At 37.9% G+C, this 23,323-nt stretch overlaps 1 long non-coding RNA gene across 1 annotated transcript; it reads right to left on the bottom strand.

Moving 5' to 3' along the window:
* Window positions 1-6,743: 6,743 nt before the first annotated feature.
* On the bottom strand, window positions 6,744-18,870 carry LOC114015551 (uncharacterized). The gene is made up of 4 exons (XR_008735245.1): window positions 18,794-18,870; window positions 10,749-10,840; window positions 9,074-9,949; window positions 6,744-7,920 (listed from the first exon to the last, which is right to left on the bottom strand). It is a non-coding gene; the product is annotated as an uncharacterized LOC114015551 (long non-coding RNA).
* Window positions 18,871-23,323: the final 4,453 nt, after the last annotated feature.

Raw genomic sequence — 23,323 nt, 5'->3', positions numbered from 1 at the left:
AGAATCCTTTTTCACACAGAAGGTCGTATTCCCACGTGTTGTTTTCTTTTTCAGCTGAGTCTGAGCTTTCTGTTGGAAAAGTTGGGCTGGTATTTTTGCTGTACAGTGTCTTTGACTGAAGGCTCAGAAATGCCTCCATTTGTCATATAGAAGCAGCATAATCCATTTGTGAGGATACCAGACCTTCTGTCAGTAAGAAATAATATTGCAACTGAACTATTACTTTTTTTAAAATAACACAAATGTGGCCAATTTCCATTGCAGAGTAAGTGCCAGCTTAGGATAATGTTTCAATCTTCTTCAAACAGTAAGCATCTGTGGTAACTGCAGTAGTCAGTGCATGGAAAAGGCAGGGTGAAGTCTTTGCTCCTCACTGTACGGAGCCGTTTTTAGACATTTGCACATTTCTGTTACTTACTTACACGCTATTATCTAAATACAGGTAGCCCATGCAAGATAGTAAAGGGTGTTTTATGTCTCTTTATGGAACTAGGAATGATACAGGTTATAGTAAATGGCACTACTCAAAAAAACTTCCCACTGAAGCACAAGTGCCTACAAAGTAGTAAACTAAGTGTGTAGAGTTCTGCAAGAAAGCATAGGGTGAAGCAAAGAATAGAGCTCCTTTCTGCCTGGGTTGCAAAGGGGATGTCTGCATCAGGCACCTCATTTTAGGTTTATATAATAATAAAACCTCATTTTAGCTTTAAGAGTTCACTTTTGAAGAGGACAGTCTCGGAGCAAGCAAACTGAATTCCTGTTTGATTAATCTAAACCAAAAGATGCATTCCAGGAGTACAATCACGATATATCTACATTAGTGTTTTAGTTTGGAGTAGAAGTTAAACTTTTGAAATTCATTTTTCATTTGTCCCTACTAACCTGCTTTGATTTGCAATGTGTAGCAGTCTTGGAGTGCACAAATAGAATTCCTTTCAAATAAAAGTAAACCAAAAGCTGTGGTACAGCAGCATGATAATGGATTATCTGTTCATTGGACCAGCCTAGAACTACTGTCAGGTAAACTGCAAAATGGTTATAGAGTGGACATCGAGTTTTCAACACCAACGTTTTGCCCCCAGATCTGCTCTAGTGCACTCCTGCTGCTAATGAACAGTCAATGTACTGGACCAAATTCAAGTTAGTATAAAGTAAAACCCTGGAAATCTGTGTCACGTGGACTTTGTGTTCTCAGCACTGTATCTTTTCATGTTGTACTGCACTGCCTGATAAGGAAGATAACTAGCAGTAGAACATTGCAGGCTAGCAGGTAGACTCCAAGGCAGAAATAAGGAATAAACAAGACAAACCAAAGTTTTGTTTTGTCTTTTCTGTGATCCATTGAAAAAAATCTTTGCTGTGGACAAGCTGAAACCTTTGCTCTGTAATGTCTCTTGTCAGAGTAATGTAAACATTCAGTTTGTCAATTGGATTAACTTTAGCAATCCACGAACTATCATGTGGGTTTGGTATCTCAAGAAACAGCTTTGTCAAGGTTGTTTTTATAAGGTCATCTGAAAATGTAGAAGATTTTGTTAGTATTTCAGGGTATTACTGGATTTCAGGGATTGTATGTGTGAAACAACTATGCAGACACCAAGGCGAGTGAAGGGAGGAGGAAGAAAAGCAAGAGTTTGATCAAGAAGCCAGTCCTTCAGCAAAGAAATGAGAGAAAGGAGTGAGAGAAATTGGACAGGAAGCAGAAACTACCCAGTCCCTGTACCTTGTCAGAACTTCAAAACAAGCAGAAGAATTACAGCTGCCAGCCAGGTGAGCAGATTTCTGGCTGGCTGCTCTGATGCTGGGATAACAGGGCCAACAGTCAGCAGTTAGAAGGTAAGGAAGCTAAACATCTGGGATCCCTGGCTAGAAACCAAGGAACTGAGAGAGGAATTGGAAAAGAGGCAGTGATTTGCAGCCTCTGGAGACAGCTCCTCTCAAGTGAGCGCAAGATATCCATTCAAGGAAGATCTTGTGAATGACCCAGGAAAGTGGACAACTGAGGACAAAGGCATCCGCTGCTTGAGAGAATTAGCAGTGCTGGAAGTCACCTACAGTGATCTAGACAATGATAAGGTCTCCAGAGATCCAGAGGACATCCTGTGCACATGGGCCATGTGGAGGAAGGTGGTTCAGAATGCCCATATTCTTCACCAAGCATGGCACAGTGAGAAAAGACCTTCCATAACCATTAGGAAAAGTCATAATATAGTGTTCGTCACACTCTAGGCATGTGACTGTATCGGGTTTGTGTGGCAGGGGTTTGGTAGCAGGGGGCTACCCATGAGCCTTTTGCTATCTTTTTCTCTTCCCTGTCCAGCTAAGGGGGAGCGACAGAGCAGCTTGGTGGGTGCCTTTTGTCCAGCCAAGGTCAACCCACCACATAATCCAAGAAATACTTGAATAATATAAGTGACCTTCACTATCTATTAATTTCTTGACATGCAGGGCAGCCCCTCCAGCCCTCCTTCCTTGCCTGTCCCTTCTAAACAGCCTGTAGCTGTCAATAGCCGCACTCCAGTCATAGAGTTTGTCCCACCAAGTTTCAGCAAGGGCAACTAGGTTGTAGCTTTCTAGCAGCACGGTGGCTTTCAGTTCCCCGTTTGTTGCCCATGCTGCGTGCATTGGTTTAGAGGTACTTCAGGTGGGCTGTTGGCCATGTCACCCTTGTAGAGGAACATCCCTTAGTTCCTTTGAGGTATTTCACTGGAGTTCCCATTTGCTGCAATTACCTTAGGAGCTCCTGGCTTATTTCTGTAAGACTTCAAGTGTACCTAGCAGTGTACCTAGCAAGTCTCACAGCAACAGGTCGAGGGCCCTCACTAGCACCCCGTCCCTTTAACCTTGGCATGTCGCCCCACAACTTTTCATGAGCAAGCCCGATATTATCCCTCTCCCCCTTCAAGTCTAGTTTAAAGCTCTGTCAATGAGCCCCGCTAGCTTGTAAGCAAAGACCCTCTCTCCCCTCTTCCCACAACGCCAGCAGGCCTGGTGCCGTGTAGGCCATCCCATTACCAGAAAACCTGAAATTGTCGTGGTGACACCAGCCACAGAGCCATGTATTAACAGACTGGGTCTGTCCATTTCTTCCTATGTCACTGCCCACAACTGGAAGACAGAAGGAAAAATAACCTATGCTCTGGATTCTCTCACCAGCTATCACAAGGCCCTGATGTCTCTTTTGATTGCCCTTGGACTACGTGCTGCAGCTTCATCACCACCCACCTAGAAGCACAGTAATGGGTAATGGTCTGAGGGCCGTAATGGGCTAGGAAGTTTCCTAGTGATGCCCTTAACCAGGACACCAGGGAGGCAGCAGACTTCCCTGAGAGGAGGGTCTATGTGGCATATTGAACCCTCTGCTCCCCTCAGAAAGAAGTCATCTATAACTAGAACCCATCCTTTCTTGCTTTGGAGGTGGTCGTGACATGGGGTAGGCCTTTCTGACTTCGGCAACACCTCTGGTGTAGATGAACCATCATCCACATCATCCGTTGACTGGCCTTCCAAATCCAGAGCCTCATACCTGTTGTACAGAGGCACCTGGGAAGGTGGGGAGGGTGTTCAACTGCATCCCCGAGTGTGGACTTGCCTCTGTTCACACCTTTCCTTGAAGCTACTGCTTTCTGCCTGGCAGGGAGAGAGAGGATGATCTTTCTCCTGGTGGCTGTTCCTGTTTCTGTCTCCGGGCAGGCAGAGCATAGTTCCACCAGTCCTTCTCTTTCTCTGACACCCTAATGCTCCTTGACCTTTCTGCATCCATCCGCCGGGTCACACCTCACACAACTGGTTGTCCGTGCTGCACAGCCCCTCCCTCCCCCCCCCCCCCCCCCCCGTTCCCAGTGTCCCAGGCATGCCCTGCAGCCCCACACACTGCGCGTTGTTGTAGGCGCTGCCTGGGTTGCCACATCCATCCTGGCGAGCGCCGAGGACGGAGCTTTCAGCCGGGTGGGTGCCTCCTGGGGGGCTGTGGGCCGCCGGCTGCCCCGACCCCCGTGGCCGGCCGGGTGGCGACGCCCTGCCCTTCCCGCGCAAACTGCCGGGGTGCGGCGGGGGCCGCGGTTGCTCCGGCAACGGGCCGGTCTCGCCAGCGCCTCTCGCGAGAGCGGCGGGCGGCGGGCGGGCTCGCTGCGCGCTGCCGGCGCTTCCCCGCCTGAGGAGATCCCTGCGCGCCGCCCCTGCGCCCGCCCGCCGTCCGCTGGTGTAGGATTTCTGTAAGCTTTAGGTAATGAACGCTTCCCCTTTCCATACGTATGATGGATATATCCTCTATATATATGAGATATGTATTATCTTAAACGTGTAGCAGCACAATACGGGCATTTTAGAAAACACAGATACCGAATATGCTGTTTTACTGTTCAAAGTCATAAGCAGTTGCTTTTCTGTTAATACAAAACTTGTTAGCCTCGTTTAATCATTGCAGAGTGGAGTAACTCTCAGTAGAAAATAACGCGTGTTGGTGCCCCTCGCAAAGTTTGTGCTTTCAAACTCCTTGACACCTCTCAAAATGTAGGGTAAGACTGAATCTTTCCTTGTAGTTCCAAGTATGGGACAAAACGTAGCCGTACCAGTTCAGAAGGAGCTTGAAAAGAAATTATGACTCAGAGGCAGTCCTCTGAATCATATTTCCCCTGAGCTGCAGCATTGCACAAGTGGGGAGTATGCCATCAGCCCTGCCAGATGAAGCATGTTCCCTCACTCGTGTCCAGTCAGCTCTCCTTGCTGACACAGAAGGGAGCAAAACGACGATTATGTTTACTTCCGACCCTATCTGCCCCAACTTCTTTACTTGCTCATGGAAGGAAATAATGCCTCATCGAGGTTTGCTTATTAATACAGTGCCCTTAGTACAGCTTTCAGGAAAGATGGTGTGGTGACACAGTAGAATGCGAGAGTGCCATGCAACTTACTTATAGAACGTTGTGACCATCAGGTGTCTGGTGTATTATGTTTTACTGCTCATTTCTAGGTAGATCGGACACTACTCGTCAGGTCTGGAACTAATGGTTGTTCCTGGGGCACTCACTTTTCATCCTATAGGAAGCAAATCTGTCACAGTAAGAGGCTTTATCAGCGACACCTATGTGGCTTGCAAAGAACCATTTGTGTTTGATTCCAGGTAGATTTGGCAAGACTAATAATCACCAAATAAAATATGAGTTCTTGGTAACTTTCTTCAAAAAGTGAGTGGTACTCACACGCAAACAAACAGAAATAAATGTTTCCTGTGTGTTAAATTTAAGACTTTAAGAACAGCATAAGCAAATAATCAGCTTATCAGCTAATTAAGCTCTGTAATGACTTTTAACAGATTCAGTCAGCAGATTTTACAGATGAACAGTGATTTACCTGTGAATAATTGAGATTAAAGTATTCATTTGTTAGTATTAGAACAGCTAGCGATGCAAAGGTCCATTGTTCTTAATGGTTAAAGAGGTTAATGATTCTGGTAACCTACAAAATCAAGCATTTAGAATTCGTAATTTGGTAGCAACAGTAATTCTGGGTGAGGCCTGACAGTGAATCGTATTTATTTTATTTCCTGGTTTATGAAGGTGGAAAATCTGGAGTAGATAGGATAGTATATGTTGAAATCAGTCATTTCAGTGAAATTTAAAGAAAATTTTTACCTGAACCATGTACTTAAGGGACAAATTATGCATCTATCAATACATGAGGAAATATCAATTTGTTCAGTTTAGCCTGTAGGACTGCTTGGGTAGGTAGCTGCTCATCAACACAAATACAGATTGTGCAATCTAATTTTAACTTGAAATTCCATTCTGTATGATCCTTACACCTACGTTTGTTCTTCAAAGAGCTTCCACAGATTCACGAGTAGTTTTCACAACATCTAAACATTTTATAATAGAAGATAAACTATAATAAAGCCAGGGGGAAAAAATATGTTGCAATAAATTGAAACAACAGATTGTCACTGAAAATTTGCTTTGTCTCCTGTTATTCAATTATCAGGGCTGTTCTGTTATTCTTGATAATCTTTTATGCTTGCCAAGCTTGACTTCCCATCATTTTACAAAAAATGAGGAATAGACTGAGTAATAAATTATCATAATTATAAAAATTGTGATGTGCCTGTGTTTTTTAGGAACCTAACAGTCAGAACCTAACATCTACACCCTTATGGTGTAGAAGGTAAAACTGATAAACCTTATCTAGACTGTCTCTGTGACTGGCATACCATGTGGCCAGTGAACAAATGTTAGTCTGCTTCCATAGTATTCACAGTTTTATGAAGTTCTGAGAAGAAGTGTTATATATAGTGCCTTTTTAGGTAATTGTGACATAATTTATATGATTTGTTTTATATTGTACTTATTTTTAATACATCAGTATAGATTAACTTAGCACTTCCAGGTACTGATGTATCTTGGAGAATAGGGTAATTTTCCCCTATATGCATGGCTTGATGTGAATGGGAGTAGAGGAGGGGAAAGAGTGTGTGTAAATATGTTCTATCAGTGCAAAGTCAATCACTTCATGCCTTTCAGGGCTTCCCTTACTACTGTGCTTTCAGTAATAGAATATTCTGTTACTTAGTGTCATCGGCAGTTCAGTGTTATTTCTATGTATTTGTACAATATGCAGCATAATGACCTTTACCATAATATGAAGAATAAATAATAATACAGGGGCAGTGGATGTCTCATATTTCATGCTGGATTAGAACAGTCTTACTGCTCTTTTTTCATAAAAGCATTTGGTATGTTTTGAAATTAAGTACTACTACTACTTTTTTTCTTAAAATCTTCTCCCAAATTTCTATCTTAAAACTCCTGAAGATGGAATGTACAAGGTATGTATTTGTATCACTGCATTTCATAGCAATGTATTTCTCATCTCCAGACAGTTTATAAAGGAATAGCATTCAGAAGATTTCAGAATTTTGCCTAACATTCTGCTGTTGGATCTTAAATCAGATTTGGAAGTGTTCGTGTTCCAAATCTCAATTATTTTTGAATCTTGCAAAGTGAACATGGTATTGGATGCTAATCTCTTCAACATAAAAGCACTCTATGATGTAATGAAACTATTTCATACAGTCTTAGTAATAAGTTTATACAAGTCATTACTATTTTTGTTTGTCATTCAGATGGGTAGTTACAGAACAAAATCAAGGGTATACATGTAAATTACATAAATAAGTTTAAAGAATGAATAAGTGCAATAGATAAACCCCCTATGTTTATTCTTATTTACATATTTAAATACCTATTGTTAGTTTGATAATAAGGATTTAATAGTTGTTAAATAAGTCAGAATATAAACAGGTGGCAAGGAATTATGCAGAAAAAGTCATATTTGATGTGAGTCCTTTATACAGTGATTACTCATTTCAGGAGTCTTGGCCATAATACTTTCTCTAGAAAAATAAATTAAATAGCTACAGTATTTTTATTGAAAATAATTTAGTGACATTAATATTTTAGTTTGAATCAAGACATGAACATTTGCTTGTTCTTTAATATGCTATGATTAGAAGGCATGCTAAGCCTTCTGAATACCTAGTAAAACAGCAAGATGTGTCAAATGGTCTGAAGAAAACAAAAACAAGTAAAGATGGCTGTTATGGAAAGGTAATTAACATACTGTTAGGAGAGGGGAGCAAATACAGGCCTCATTATGGAATGGTAATTAACATAGTGTTAGGAGAGGGGAGCAAATACAGGCCTCATACAGGTGGCAATAGCTCAAAATGGCCTTGGAGCAACACTAATTTGTCATAACTGACAAGTGGATTGGGTCATCTTTCTTCTTCCTTCTCTAAAGTCCCAGGTTATTTTCACATACTTCTATGTGGACCCGCATAAAAGCTGTGTGACTGGGAGAAATCTGAGTTTCTTCTAAGGTGGGTCTTCTGTATTTTTTCCCCAGAAATAAGGAAGATACTGTTAGCTAGAAAGAAAATTTGGGTTAGTGTGTTTTCCTATTGAGTTTATAGAGTTTACAGCTATAGACATAAAAATATTTATACAATAGTAATATACTGCGTTTCCACACTCTTATGTTGCAAATACACTACTGAGTTTTGATATACAGTGTAAATGGTATGAATTGTAATTAGATGGTATACAGTGTATAGACTAAAGAAAATACCACATCAACTCCAGTCATTATAAAATTAACAATACAGATTCACACCCACATGCATTCACACATATATACACACTATGAATATGTGCACATCTGGTAAAAGAAAAGATATAGCCCAGCCAATCAATAAAAAACAGTCTATTCCAAGTGAGTCACTTGTTTAGGGTCATGGTGAACTTAGGATCACTGTGTACAGTCAAGTAAAGCTGCTGGCCTAAATGTGTGAACCTAGTTCTCAGTTTTGCTAAAATTAAAAAGCAGAAGAAATATTGCCAACGACTGAAAGGACAAAAACCTTTTGGTGTCTAAATTTTTTTAATTCCTGAATAGTAAATAATAGTTAAGAGCACAGCTCAACCAATTGTTCAGTATACTGAAGAGTTTATCAGACTGGGGCTGCTCGCCTTAAAGTTTCTCCTTGGCTAAGGGAAAACATGTAAATCAGCATTCACACTGTAATAATTTCTTTCAGTCTAAACCCCAGTTCTTATTTGGCATTATTGAGAAGGTAGGCCTAGTCAATTATTTGCTCAGATAGAGAGACTGCTTTTCTTTCAGAAATGTGCACTAAAGTTACCTGCACCACTTGAGGATGTACCTAGGTACTCTGTGTGCAATAATTTGAAGCTGACTCAGAGCAGCTCAGTGCAAAAAAACAAAGTGACTAATCTCTTTGTAGAACTGAGACTTTGCAACTTTGCTCTGAGTCATCATGACAACTCAAAGTGCCTAGACTTAGTACAGAAATAAACAAATTTAAACAGAGCACTCAGTTTGAAAACAAACATTATTTCTGGTCCTTCTGTCAGAATGACCTTTGTAACACTATTTAACATCAAAGTGTCGCTGATATGCAGGGTCGTTTAAAATGTCTAGAATACTATTAGTGGAATCTGTGAAGTTCAGGGAAAATAAAGTAAGAAAGAATGAAAAGAAGGCAAAAATATTTTCTTACCCGTTATGTGCCACACATAAAAACAGTGGGAGCAATCGCTTGTCTAGTAGCAAGATTGGAACTGAAAGAGTAAAACTGAAATTGGTGGCGTTAGGATGTGTCGGGGAGAGCTATGGGAGATCTTTAATAGTTTGCCTGCTCTTGACATATTCTAGCCACCCTTAGTCCTTCACATTCTGAGGTCAAATAAATAACTAAACAGTAACATTATTCCTACCTTATTCAGCAAATCTCTCTCTGTGTTTAAAAATTATGGTCCTCTGTGCTGCTATCTTAAGGGTAAATATTGATACAAGTTGGGCTGGAATCTCTTCTGAAATGGGTGAGTGGTTGCTTCTGCCACTCCAAGTTAGAGGAGCAGATCTTTCGGTGGAGCTAGTGCAGTTTTGGAGAAGCAGACCTGAAGTTCATGATCTGCAAATTAAATATGGAAATTATGAGTTACTCCTGATTTACTCTTGTGTAAGTAAGAGTAGTATTTGGCCCTCTATATATATATTTCAAGATCATAAAATAAATTATAACTATTTTGAAATCCTTACTAGAATGGGTCTGGGCATGTCTGTGCAAACAGACCCAAGTTTTAATGCCTGTAGTCCAAGATAGCCAGCCACGATCTAGCTCTGACTCAGAAGCATTAACTCTGTGCTGTCGCAGAGCTAAGAAACCCTATGTGGCATCCAAAAGCCATACAGGTATGTTAGCGTGATGGTGTGCCCGAACGAAGAAGTCCAACCATGCACCAGGGTTGGTTAACCTGTGCGCATTTTTTGTCCAAACTTGGTTTACCTCAGCGTAACAGACAAGCAGTGTGAGTTCAGGTCCGCCAGCATCTCTGTTTAGTAATGCCCAGTATCCACGTGCAAGGCATCTTTGCTAGGGAACAGGTATTCCAGAAGAGAACATAAACTTAATACAGAACTTATAAACATAAATTGTGGGTATCTAAATTAATAGATTTAGTGATTAGATAATCAGCAGTAGCACTGAGTATATTATAGGGCTTGAGGTAATAATTTGGTTTATCACACATATACTACTACATCTCTGTAATTAATATATTTAGGTTTTGAAAAAGATTTTTATAGAAATGGTGTCTCATTTAGTGTCTCATTTCATATAGGCTGAAATTGCTGCACTAGTGAAAAAAGTAAATAAATAAAAAAAAACCTCCAGAAATGAGCAATGCCAAATGTCTTGTTCTTTGAGTCACAAAATTAGCAAGAGGTAACATGTTAATCACTTTAAGAAGGCTAATAAGCATGTTAGTTTAAGTGCTTATGTGCTTGAGGTAAGACCATGTAATATCTCACAAACTAAGCAGAGTTGGTCCTCGCCTGTACTTGAATGAGGGATGTGTAAGAAAAATTCATCGTGTTACGAGAAAGGATGTTAGTGGTTTAATGGGTTTCATCATTGTAGCTGAGTCAGTGCTGAAACCATGCCTGCTGTGGTGTTCAGGAAACATTCTGCTGTTAGAACTGGATCCCAGATTCATTCAGTGGTTAGGTTTCAATTTGGATCCACAGTCTATGGCAGTTCATTTAGGAAAGCTTTTTGTCTTGATTTTACATCAGTGCGCTCTTGGCGATAGAAAGCATGTGCAAAGTTTGACAATGGGATATAGTACTAAAGCAGTATACATATACCGTATTTATTATTAATTGCTTGATACCTTTTCTTTTGTCTTCACCATAAGTCAGTAGGAGGATATGGTCATCACTGCAGTTTCTTTGGCTTACTTCTTTGTTGCTTCCAAATTTTTTACTTGTAAAAAAATTAAGATTGATGAAAGGAAAGTGAAAAAAAAAGTAAGTAAATGTTCATTGTATCATATATACAATACAAATACAAACCCCAGAAATAACACTTCAAATGACCTGAAAATTAGGAATTGTAGAAAACTGAAATGGGAAAATAAAAATAAAAGGACGAAGTCTGTTAATGGCAGAGCTAAAGAAAATGTGATGGCATTTGAACAAAATCAGTCCAAATATTTTTTGAAGTCTGTTAGTATATCAGTCAATAATAATACAAGAAAGACAGACCTTTCTGTGGAGAGTATAGTCATTGCACTTTTGAATTTGCATGTTTTCTGAAATAGAATTTGCTCCAAGTCTAAGACTTGGAATGTGATGTAAAATTTACCTTTGTCAATATGCAGTTTCAGAACCATGTTGTAGTCCTGAAATGGTTCTTGTTTTTATTATATTGAATTTGATTTTTCTTGTTTTTCTAAAGCTGCTTTGAAATCCAGAGGATTTAATTTCTATTGATGGTTAGCTGTGTCATTGATGTAGCTCTCAACCTAATCTTTCAAACAAAATGAGACAGAGACAAATCTGGGACATAAATACCTTCAAGTAACATTGAGATTACTGAAGATAAAAGGGAGAGTAAATTTCTGAAGCTCTGGAAAATAAAAATTGCATGGAGATTTTCAATATAAATTATTTTCCTCTTTTCCCGTTTATTTTGGTCTGTTGATTAAGTCAAAACCTCTTTATCTTCATCCAGGAAACTCCTGTTCCTACTCTGTTGAGAAACATACCCTGCACTGTTTCGTCACATTTCTCTGTCTTGAACTATCATTCCCTTTATGGGAAATCAAGGCAGATGCCTGAAAGAAGTCATTAATATTTCTTTAAAGATAATAGCTTTTACATCCTCTGCACAGTGTTTGCTATATTATCTTCCATATTTCCTGTTGATGTGAGTTACTATGCATGTAATACAGTGTATAATTAACCATTTCTGGAGTTGTTATATTTTTACTCCTTTGTAGTGGGATAATGAAACCCCTTTTACAGTTGTTGCCAGAGCAAATGCCATATTATTGGATCCAAGAGACATTCTGCCATCCCAGTGTTTCTAGGTCTAAAAAGCACCCACTTCAGAGGAATTTCATCTTTTAATTATCCAAGACTCAGAATGTCTGTGATCCGGCAAAGTCACGGTCTCTGGAAATCAGCCACATTAATGAACCAGTATTACACTTCTTAACAGAAAAGCTAAAAGAAACTATACTGTATAGTTACAAGGTCTGCAAACTGGTTTGTAGGTGGCACTAAGATGTAAATGTCATTAATGAAGTAATTAACATTATTATTGATTGTAAATCTGAACATTTAAAAACCAGAACAATGTCTCATAATAACTTTTGGGAATAGTATGATAAATATACCTGTAATCAGGTATCATTTCCTGACTCCTTAGGTGCTTTCTGGAAAGATAGTGTAATATAATGTTTATAATGGGTTGTTGGATTATATTCACACTTAAATCACTTAAAGTATCTTCACCTCTGCTTACTTACGTGGAAAAAGAAATGCAGTATTTTTAGAGAGGTTTTGAATTGTTTCCAAATTTTTGAAGTGAAGGAAGTTGCTGTATATTAGAAGAAATGTTACTTTGATTGGGTGGAGTTTGTTTGTAGAAAATCTAAGTTCTTCTGTTTCATGGGAGAGCTGACAGAGATTAGTTTTCAAATGATTACCAGATAATATTCTGCAACATCATGTAATTGTGATATTTTTAAAATAATTATGTGTTGCAGTAATGAATAAGTACAGATAACAAGATTGCTGAAGGCTGCTCACATTTGCATGGGCAAAGCTAAAATACGTGTTTAATTGTATTCATTCTCAAACTTCTTGTAAGCAAATGTTAATTTCTTAAGTAAACATGCTTCTTTTTTTTATCCAATTGTAAATTAAAATTCATATTTTTACTGTTCACACAGTTAATAAAATACTCTCCTCCTTGTGTCTACAGTCCTTCATAAAAATTCATCTACTAGAGCTGCTGCTGAGGGAGCTGACATGGAGTGGCCCAAGCACTGCTATTTTGGGAGTGGATGCAGCCTAAAATGGGAGGCTAGGGTGGAGTCACGTGCTTGCACATGCTAGTTAATTTTCCTTCTGCAAGCTATGGAAAGAGAATTCTATCTTACAGTTTTAAGAGCAAAAAGGGAAGCAAAGTTGTGCTTTCATTGCAAAGTTACTTCCAGTGTGTCAGAGAATGAGTGTACTTCATTCCCCTTTCTCTGAAACTAATTCTGGTTTTAGCTGCATAATAAATCTAAAGCAGCTGCATAGAAAGTAAGACCACTTAATAAAAATATGAGAGGTTTTACAATTTATGTTTATACTAAATTACAGTTTTTGTATCTTGAAATTTGGTGTTTCTGTCAGTTTGTCACCTGCCTTATCTCTGAACTTTGGTGCCTTCACACAAATAACGATACTGCATGCTTTTTCTAGGATCATATTTGTGAAATGATTAATGTTACAGGAAATATTTCTGAATATTGTTCAACAAGCTACAACTGGTTAGAATATCAAAGAATTGAAAGCTGGTGATGTCTAAAGTTGCTTTACTAAAACTCAGATATAAATTTGCTCAAGACTGAAGAACAGGTGACAAAGACTGTAACTTTTTGATTCCAAATAGGGAAAGCCTACCCTGTTGCACTTCTGATAAGAACCGTATTTTTCACAAGCATCTTCTACAAGTTTTTTACGCCCATGGATGTTTATATGTATGCAGTCTGATTTTGATTGTCTAAATTCTGATGCAAAAAATTGGTGTACTTTATTTCCATAGTTGTTGATAAATTCTTGGGCTTGCTGCTGACAATAGAATGCTATTAATAATTGGTCACGATCTCTCTGTACAAACTGAAATGGTTTTGCATTCTAACCAGCAATGCATGAAAAATATTAAGATGAAATTAGTGAAAGTAACATTTTTAAGATGACTTGGATATTTAGAATTATAAAAAGGAAAGATAGTAGCGTTTTTGGTAAGTGGCCTTCATTTTCCTGTGTTTCCATTTGTTTAGGATTTCATTTGAAGGGGGTAAAGGGTGCTGGAGCCTGCCTGCACAAGCAGAAGCAAGTAAGAGTGCCAAAGATTTAATACATTTCTCTAAATTTTAAAGCATCTAATAGACCTATTCATCTGGATTGCCAGAATGGGAAAAAATTTGGCCCTTTGGCAGTGTCTTTAATGAGAGAGACCCCTCTTGGGCACATTACCTGACCAAAAGGTGGTATAGAGCACTGCTGAGTCAACACAACTGCTCTGGCTTGTTTTTTACATATTTGCAGGGAGTTCACAGATGATTAGCTGACAATCAAGAGTGAGACTCTAGAAATTTATTGTTTAATAGAATTCTAAACTTTTGCCTCATGCACAAGGACAAGGTTTTATAAGAATAACAGAGGGGCACTGAGTTTGTGAGTGGAATGCAGCCAGCTGTAGTTACAGAACAACAGTACTGAGCTCCAGAATTTGAATGGCTTTTGTGACTTTGTAAAATATTTTAGAATTTTCAAGAGCAATTGAATCTAGAAGCACAATTTCTTAAAAAGAGAGAGAGTGTGTGTCATTTTTTTATTAACTAAAAACTGGAGATTTACACCAAGGCAGCTTTTGTATATTAATACTTGTATCTATCTACATATGGCCCATCTCCACTAGCTGGATAACAGAGATAAAGCCATAAGATGCTCCAGAGAAGGGAAATAACAACAGCTGTTACAGGTTATATTGGTTCACAGTTGGACAGAGCTGAGTTAAGTACGCAGTGCGCTCCCAAGACAGTCTAGAAGTCCCTTTAGCAGAGCATTTTGAAATACCTACATTTTTGTTGCCAATCCAGTGATGTAGATTTGATATGGAGTCACACTTAAACTGTTCACCAGCCATGTGGGACTCAAGAGCTATATATAAGTTGGTAATAATCTCTTAGAAACACAGACTTAAAATGGTCATGACTGTAGTGGATGAGAGCAAAAGGCAAATGGATTCATTTGTTGTTGTTATCTCATTCCTTTTAGGGTCAAATCCTGCCCAGGCATTTTAAATCCTAGTTAAAGGTCCATAGTACACAGTCTAGTGTTAGTGATGCATATACTCCTAGACATAAATAATTATATAAAAGTTTGGAAAAAAGTTTTGAATTGTGAGAATATGTTAACAATATGTAAGAATGCCATTGTAAGCTTTCTGGGATAGTTTTTTTTCAGACAAATCTGCAACTGAATGGTTTTCTAATCTCCTGTAGACAATAAATATGAATAGTTAAAAGATCAACTAAAATCAATGTAAACTAAGACCAATTTAGATAATTAAACTAGGCAGATAAAGAATCTTGTCAACAAACCTATTTTTGAGGGAGTATGCATGTGTCCTGTCAGGGAGATCCAATTTCATCTACTGTGGGCATATAGAGAACGTGGTACTTTCACCTTATGAAGTGAGCTTAATTCACAAAGATGCGATGCTTAGCTCAGACATGCTGATAGGGTCGGTCCCTCCAAAATCTTTAAATGCATTTTATAACCAATTACTTTTCCAACAGTCTGTCAGCTATATGAAAGCACTATTTGCCTAATAATGAACTGAACAAGTAATTTTATGTCAATGGATAGAATGGATTGGTATTTTAAATGCTGTATTTATCTTGCATCCAGTCACTGGAATGAAAAATTTTCTATACTGCTGTGTTTATAATTGATAAAATACAAAATATCCATATCTACCCTAAGGGAAAAAACAGACTTGTTTTTGCAGAAAGAGGATTCAGGTCCCTAATTGCAATAATATACCATTGTCCCTCTTCCGTCCTGTTGGCAAGTAATGATCATTTGCCTTTTCATATAAGTTAGTTATTTAAAGATGTTATTTATCCTGTTACAGAGGCAAATGTTGGTTACAATGAGAACCTTTAAGCTAAATTCAGTTGCAGATGTTTTTATTTGTATTTTAATAGACTATTTTTTGTAATTAACTGTAAATAGCACTGGTTTAGGTTAAGAAAATGTTACAATGTTTCCTGAAATACTTTTTTCTTTTTTCTTTGCTGAAGGTGTATTATTACTTGTAACTAAACTAAAATGTATATTTTCAATTTTGAAAACTAAAATAGTTTATAAATTTAGTCATCATGAGCTGAAATCACAAAGGCAGAAAGAAGGGATCTGATAATTTTTATTTTCTTGCCTGTCTTTTCTAGAAATGGAAAATAACACATCTGTGAAATAATTGCATTTCTAGAGCATAGATATTCATCATTCTTGTTTTCTTTTACTTCTACGTCATTGTAGCAGCAACAGTAGGACTAAATAAAGTCAATCTTTTGATGTACGAGGCCTAAAATTGAATAGTCAGTCACAATTCTTTGTTCTACATCAGCTGTGATTCCGGATTTTATGATCTCTCATCTAAATGTCAAACAGGGTTAGTAATGTTTAGGTTCCAAGATCAAACACGATTGAGTGCTTTAAGTCTGTGTGGGCAGACTACCAGGAGAACAAAAGGTATATACACCCGGTAGTACTAGATTGATTGTGTTGCTTACAGTGATTTTGTTTCTATCAGTGTTTACAGAATGGAATATGTATTCACAAAGTAAGGTAGTTATAAATTCCAGAAGGAGAATGTGTCTATGGCTGAAATACTTAAGAGGAGTGTTTTAGTGAAGTTACTACACATCTGGATGAATAATACTTGTACCTACAGTGTGCTGGAGTACTGCATAGAGCAAACAATGATTCATTCTCTTCTAATACACCTTTTCTTAAATAGGATGATTCATATCAATACTTCCCTAGAGGAACACACTGTATTTTTATTTGTTACCGAAACCAGACTGCAAGACCTAGCAGAAGATCTTTTCAGTTTCTCCTAAGACAGAGCTCTGTAGGAGTTGTTGTTGTTTTTGAATAGAATACACAAATGAAAACTGACAAAATTTAGGTGGAGGTCTGAAATGCCATTTGCTTTTTTCCAGTAAAGACATACTACTGAATCAAGCATAACAGATTCTGTGAATTAGGCTTGAGAGAATGAAAAAAAACCCAAACTGACCATCTTACAAGTGCAGGCTGGTATTTAAGGAACAGAAGCACTAAGAACCTTTTGTTTGTCTGTAAATGTCCTACCACAGTTAAAGTAACAATCAAATTGCTCAGTGCCTCATCACCAGCTGGTACAAGACAAAAATGCAGTGCACTCCAAGGGCTAGATGAGGCAGTGGGTCTATAAGTCCTTTCATTTTTAATCTAGAAATATGGTTTATGGGATAAAACATACCTTGTATTCAGTTCTGGATCTAGATTTGAACATCACCATGTCCATAATCATAGTTCATAGTGTACTTTTTTTTTTAAATGTTCATCTTGCAGCCTTTTGGCAAAGTGTAATGCTCTTTTCAGTTACCTTTCCCAACCTGAGAGTAATTTTTGCTTTGAGCTGTTACTGGTGATTCTGCCCAGTAAGCAAATCTTTCTTCTACAAATAATAAACTGTTGTAACAACAACAAAAAAAAAACATGAGATCATTCTAAAAATGAAGAACTAAAACTTATTTGAAAATACTGTTTTGCTGAATATGCACTTTGTCTCCTGTTTATACCCTCAACTTTTCCCTATACAATTCTCTACGTATAAGAATGGTGTAATACCAACCTTGGAAAGATGTAGGTGTTATGAGAAAGGAATCAGGAACAGAGGGCTGAGAGTGAATGATTAGAAAAAGCATTTTTTCACAAAAGAAACCGCTGTGCTATCTGGGGGAAAAAAAAAAAAGTGTTTGTAAAGCTCGGCTAGCCAGAAGGTCCTCTGTTGGTATAGCAGCAGAGATTGAGCGAGACCTTCTACGCTGTAAATACTAGAGTTGGAAGACACAAACAGTTTAATTTCTGTAACAGGAATTTGGAGGTAGGATGCAAAAATTTTTAGGCTGTCCATGACACAAAAAGGATTGGGAATGTGGGGTCAGGAACTGATGGGCAAGGACACTAACATTTTTTGGCACAAGGTAACAGAAAGTAAATTTAGCTGCGACATTAGGCTTCCCCTCAGCTGCTACACATCACAGCTTTGCTTTTCTTAAAAAAGCAGTTGGTAGTCTTAAGTGGAGAAGCCTAATACTGGATGGATTTAAAGCCTTGGTCTGCCTTCTTGCCTACAGAAACATTTCCTCTGAAGGCCCTTAGGGTATATTAGAAAGGTGATCTGAGAAGCTAACATGGTTATGCTTGCTGTGCCTGATCTGTGAATAAACAGAGGATCTCAAGGATGTTTACATGGTGCTATGCAGTACAGAGAGCGCTCAGCTCCTGAAAGCAGTTTAGCTACATTAACAGAGCACTCAGACTTACTAGGTCAACAGCCTTTGCAAAATAGCTATACAGCTACTTTGCCCAACATTATGCTGTGTAAACATTCCCTATAACCTCTAGTTCAAGTGTAGCATAGGTAGTGGCAGGTATTTCTGCAGTGCCCTACATTGTACTGTGGGCAAATCTTTGGTTTCAGAAAATTGTAATTAAGTATTAATATGTTGTTATTAGATAAAAGAGCATGATAGTTCCATTGTAAACTGCCCAGCATTCCTGAGTTATTGTTATAATGGATGATTTGAGTCATCTTAAACAAGGGTAGGGTTCTATCTGGTAAATTGCCTAACTGAATTCCCTGACACCCCAGCTAGACTGCTAACCCTGTAAGACAGGTCTGAGTATTTCTGTGATACATTTCAGCCTGCAGGTCAGAGATACCCTATTCATTTTACTCTCCTCTGATTTCATTAAACTACATGTGTTGTAACTGAGAAAAACAGTATAATAAAACATACAGGAAATATTCTGATTAACTTACATATGTTCATGTTAAGATTTTTGGAAGATTTTTTTTTTTAAATCCTTTTACCTTGAATGATTTCCTGCACTCTGTCTTCAGTAGCTAGAACTACTTTTTGTAAACTAAGACAGCATTTTGGAAATTCTCTGATCAGCCACCTAACGTTAAGTGCAATGTACTGACTTATGCAAGATCCCAGCTGCTGACTGATGTGCAATAGATATGGCTAAATGAATGTCTGTCTTGGAAACCTGTCTTTGTGATATGCAAGAGAAAGTAATGTTTCCCTCTCTTAGGATGATAATCCTACTATGTTGAAAACTACCAGGCAAATTAATAGAAACTATTTAGAGAGTGGAGTAAGTTCACACAGTAATAATACTATATATTCAGGAAAAGTCAACTCAACTTTTGTCACAGATCTATTTTAATCTTTAAAGAAGTCACTGAGCAGGTGAGTGAGAATAAAACAGTTGATACAGTCTTCTTAAAAGCCAATTAAAAAAACTACACATGTCAAAGGCTCCCATAGAAATTCAACTATCAGAGGTTAAGAGGGAAGATCCTTGCTTGGGTCAATAAGTGGTTAAAGGATAGAGGAAGAATCAGCAATCAGTTTTCACAGTGGGTTTTGTAGCTGTAAGAGTATGTAGCTCAGTACAATCTAGCCACCTGATTATTTATGCAGTTTTATGAGTAGGTTTCACATATTTTGAAAGACAAGGCCTTTCTGAGATTTCAGTTTCTCAGACTTGGGGGGAATTAGACTAGAATTTGGAAAAGAAGTACTGCTCAAAGTTTCCATCCTTAGATCCACAAAGGAAAACTGGCTCAAGCTGTTACAGTAGTAGTAATTAAAGTATAATAAATGAGATCAGTTAATCCTATACTTTTTCTTCATGTCTAATGCTTCATGTTTATGAAGCATGTTAGGTCAGGCTAATATAGTAGGAGATTCAAAAGTTCAGCAACAGAAAAGCAACTGAGAGTCAAATTTTAGCCTTACTATAACTGTGATTTAAGAACATAGAAAAACGTGAATATAAATTTGAGTTGTGATTTGAATCAGTGTACTAGACCACTTTTTCACAGAAACAGGATAAAGAACTGCAAGTACAGGAGAAGACCGTATTCTTTATTTGTACTACAATGGTAAAAATCTCATTGAATATTATATAGTATAATATGGAAAGAATAAAAATTAATAATACCTTTATTAAACAATATTTGAGATTAAAAGAAAGCCATAAGATTTTTAAGACCAACATTCCATTAAAAATAGATGATACAAGTTTCTGTTACTGATTCGAAAATAAAAATTATAGTGATTACATATTGATAGGTTTGGAATCCTACTTCCACAATAGGAGAAATTTTGACTAACTAAATTCCTAAATTTACTGCAAGGTTTCAAAAAAACCTCTAGTTTTATGGTAATATTAAGTTGCCTTAGGGCTTCAGAAAATGTATCAAAATAGATTAGATAATCCATGGAGATAGGGAAATCGTTAAGCAGCCAGCTCCAGTACTAATACAAGTGGGTACAGACAGACAAACTTTGCAGGCGGTAAGCAGTAAGGCAGCTTATGCTGGTGCCATACAACTAGACTACAGAAACGTGACATAAATGCAATTTTTAAAAAATTCAAAAAGCTGGCTGACTGACAAGTGTATGTTCTCTGTCCTGTGTTTTCTAACATCTTTTCATGGTTCATTTACTCATTAATATAAAATAATAAATATAATTTATTTTTATAAAATAAAATATAAATATAAATAATATAAAATATAAAAAATGGGATCTAGAAGATGGTGCATGATTAAAATATTGTTGGCATTTCTATGGTGGTGTTGCTTCACTGAGTGGCCTACAAGTTTTTGCTGTTTCAAAAGTCTCTTTAGGAAGTGAAACCATCCTGATTTCAATCTTTATTCTTTCCTGGATACTGTGGATTATACCTGCAATTGTGTGAATTTATCTAGTTTTCTGATTATTTTTAAGAATTTACTCTCCTTGGTATGAACACAGCACATCTTTAGGAGGGAAATCTAGATAGCTGTAAGCCTGCTAGAGCCAGATCAGTAGTCCCCTGTGTATTTTGGCATACCCTCTTCTGAAGCATAGTATGTAACATACCAATAGCAATACTGATGGATTACTTTCCAAAGCATTTTAACAATTTCATCTTCCATTGTATAGTTTTGTGATCACATCTGCAAACACTAAAAACTAGTTTATTTTTGCAGGTTAATAGTTTATTTGCATGCCATGGTACTCAGTCACACTTAGTATTCAGACTTCAAGTACTGGTTTTGCTTGTGTGATCTGCAAGCAACACTGAAATTAATCTGATCTGAAAAGAGAAAAAACATTTCTCCAACATTCACTTAAGTATCTTTAAGTGTATTAGTAAACCAAATGGGTGAGATTCAGGCATTTCCTACTGTACAAGAACTCACAAGACAATCCATGCAGTACTAATTTACAGCCAAAATACTACTTTACATTTCTTGAGTATTTTACAGGAAAAAGATACCCTTCAAATGTACAGTATGTTACAAAAGGTGTTTTCACTGATAAGAAGGCTGAGAGAAACACCTGAAGCACATGTTGCCAGATGTTTGTGTGTTCCTGATCCAGTACCACAGGTGGAGTTAGGTTATCCCTGGCAGCAGGGCAATATAGCATTTGGCATTCAACCATGATCTTCCTAAAGCTAGACCTGTGTTTGTTAAAAATTATTCAGATTCATTATTTTATGGCCATTCTTTTTAGACTCCAGCCAGCCGTTCGGCATGGTAGCATGTCTGTGTGTGGGAGAGGTGAAGTCAGGAGGGGGAAGAAGGAGTTACGTGATTTCCCTTTAACTTTGGAGTTGTAAACAGAGCTTGGTTCTGCATACTGATTTCAGCAGGCAGCCAATGTCAACACTGACATTCTCAATCTCTTTCTTTTATGTCACATTAGTGGAAAGTGACCTGTTGTGTTTGTGGAAGCTCTGGAATCCTGCAGGAGAAGGATCACTCAGCACCGTGGCAGTCTGCCAAGTACAACTTGTTCTGAAACACAGGGGTGCTGAGAAGTTGCATTATCAACTGAAACACAATGTCAGCTTAGCGGGAGATAGGTAGACTGTTGATTAGCTGAGTTGTTGTGACCAGCTTATCCTCCAGGGTACATTGCACCTCGGATGTCTGGCTCTTCCCTTTCTCTTCTCCTCTCTACTTAGGTGCTCTCTTGTATTCTTTGTGGAGGTGGCCACTACAGAGTTCAAAATTACATCCTGTTCTAGCGCTGTACTGTGTTCGGCATCTATTGTGTATGCTGGGAATGGAGGGCCTTAATTTATGAGGAACAGTTTCTTAAACTGCTACATTGTTCAGAAGTCATGTGTTTTGTTCCAGTGATAACAAATGCTAAAGTGTGAAAGTTACTCATTTAAGTGTTAGTTTTATTTTAGCTCTCCTATTGCTTTGGCCTGTTTTGTGAAGGCAGAAGTCCTAAACTAATCTCATACTCTAATAAGAATATGATAATATATCAGTCTAATCAATCAAGAATAGTAAAATAGTTTAGCCAGTAGGAAAAGGAAGTAGCTTAAATAAGCATCTTGCAGACGGAAAAGACATACAGTGTACTAGAAATACAAATGTGTTTGTATTGTTCCAAGAATTCCTTATTAACAAGAACAAATTGAGAGCAGACTAGAATTTACCTTAGGAGGTCTGGACTTGAGTACTAGTAGAAAAGGACATACTTCAGCCCACAAAAAAAAGGAAGTGCTTACTATATAAAACAAATTGTTGGGCAGATCAGAGTCATCTGATCTTTGTCCAAAGCTCCTAAAGTCTAAAATCCGTCATGGATTTACTTTTATCTTCAGTCCTCAAGTCTGTGACTATACTTTGTAGAAAAAAACTGGACTGTATATGCAGAACATAGACTTTTATTACAGGGTGGGCAGTGAGACTCTTGCACCCTGTACTTTCCAGCTGCATGGAAACTGCAGGAAATGGTGGCAAATCATTTGTAAAAGTGTAAACCCTCTGTATATGATTGCACCTGGTGTCTGAGCTATACAGAGCTTGGCAGGTTTCACTGGCAGGGCAGTGGAGCTTACCCTGCTTTCCCCTGTCCCTCCTGGGGAGGGTTTGTGACTTACAAAACCCACCCTCAGGGCCCTTGTCATCCTCTGTGGTTTCTGGTGCTGCAAGAACAGGGCTCCAGTAAGCTGAGTACACAGAAGGGAAAAATGGCAGCTGTGGAGGAGGGCAGCAGCAAAGGGTCGAGTGTATGTTGATATAGTGTCTGCATCTAAAATAAATATTGAGTACATACACTAGAATAAATCGGGTAAGGTAAGCAGATGGCTAAAAAATCTGGAGTTGAACAAATTATATTAAAAGTCAATATAAAATACAAGTACTGAACATGTGGAGTAGACTTTCAGAGGAAACAGAATGAGTATTTTTGTAATTTGCAAATAAATGTGGTTTATAGACATTTATGCATAATGTAACCTTCAGGGCCCAGACAGAAGAGAGGAAAAGCCTAATCTGAAAAGAATGAGGCAGATTGGTATGCCATTTTAAGGAAGA

The sequence above is a fragment of the Falco cherrug genome, chromosome 15 (genome assembly GCF_023634085.1).
Source record: "Falco cherrug isolate bFalChe1 chromosome 15, bFalChe1.pri, whole genome shotgun sequence".
NCBI classification, from domain to species: Eukaryota; Metazoa; Chordata; class Aves; order Falconiformes; family Falconidae; genus Falco; species Falco cherrug.
The sequence above is the reverse complement of the archived record's forward strand: the minus strand, read 5'-3'. Positions and strand labels throughout refer to the sequence as shown.